Raw genomic sequence first — 1,328 nt, 5'->3', positions numbered from 1 at the left:
AACACTGTTTTCCTCAGTTACACCCTGAACTTCCAGGGAGGAAGATACTGTGCCTTTATAGTTGAATTAACCAATAGGCTAAGAATGGCACCTTGGGCATAAAATTTTAGGGGAAAGAATCTGATTTTTAGTATATTCTAAAAAGGGGGGCATCAAAATAGTCATCAGGGGAAAAATAGGAACATTGTTAGGTGTTCTTATCCTAGTTTCATCATTAAGCATGATTTCTCTTTTGATTTCCATATGAGGTCATTACCCTTTCAAGGCTTTGAAACTCTAAAGGTGTTTATTCTGTTCTGTGTTTCTTATTCATTTTTGCATCATAGTTTAGCTCTATAGGAGACCTAGAATGCTTGTTAGATGAATAAACTTCCCATTTGAAAAAGTTTTCTGCCTAAGGCAGAAGATCTTAGAGCAAGTTTGAAAACACTTAGCAAATATAGTCTCTCTCGTTTTAACTATCTTAGTAATGCACTGAAATCCTGCCTCAGTGTCATCAACCAGTGAACTCACCAACCAAGCAGCCAGCCAACCAACCAGTACTTATTGAGCCTTTGCTATGTGCTCAGTACTGTGCTAAGTACTATGAGGGGTACAAGGTATGGTTTCCTCATTAAGGAGATCACAGTCTTTAATTACATGGTGGTCATACTTATGAGGCTGAAATCGTGTTTAATTAAGATTTTTCTGTACTTCAGTTATTGGAGCTAGTTGGATGGATATTTTGTTCCAACTACTACTCTATAATAAACAAGGCCCTGGAATAATATTTCTGCATGAGATGTTGTAATTTTCAGCTATCCTAACTTATCAGAATAGGAAATACTCTTTTTAAAGACAGGGGATCACCCATTTTATCTATGTTGAATATCACTTATTTGTCAATGACAAAATAATAAACCTAATCTTACTGTATCTTTATACCTATCCTCTTTAACCTGTCCATGGCTTTTAGTTTTTTGCACAGTACTTTAATATTTATGTAGGCATAATTGACTATGCTTTTTGATAATGTAATAATAGTTCAGGGATGGTATCTATGTTGCTGGTTTAGGGAAAGTTAGAGTCCCTCAAAGACCATGTTGACAAATTTGGCTTTATTTTCTTTTTTCAGCTGCTTCTACCTTTGATCTATATGTCATGGTCTACTTTGATTATAACCATAAGATTGACAAGAGTATGTGAATATACCCTCCTCTGTGCCTCTGTTTGTCTCTTAGACTGATAAGGGGAATAAACTATGAATTTGTGCATCTGAATGCTCATCCACTGAGAGCAAGATAGCCTCTATCCAAGTTAAGAGAATTTCACATAACCACCAAAGGTGT

At 35.7% G+C, this 1,328-nt stretch overlaps 1 protein-coding gene across 1 annotated transcript in view; it reads right to left on the bottom strand.

The window, feature by feature from the left end:
* The window catches only part of MAGI2 (membrane associated guanylate kinase, WW and PDZ domain containing 2), a 1,576,038-nt gene that overhangs the window by 267,579 nt on the left and 1,307,131 nt on the right, over positions 1 to 1,328 (bottom strand). The gene's annotated exons all lie outside the window — the stretch shown is intronic.

This window comes from Propithecus coquereli, unplaced genomic scaffold, assembly GCF_000956105.1.
Source record: "Propithecus coquereli isolate 6110/MARCELLA unplaced genomic scaffold, Pcoq_1.0 Scaffold32, whole genome shotgun sequence".
Taxonomy (NCBI): domain Eukaryota; kingdom Metazoa; phylum Chordata; class Mammalia; order Primates; family Indriidae; genus Propithecus; species Propithecus coquereli.
The sequence above is the reverse complement of the archived record's forward strand: the minus strand, read 5'-3'. Positions and strand labels throughout refer to the sequence as shown.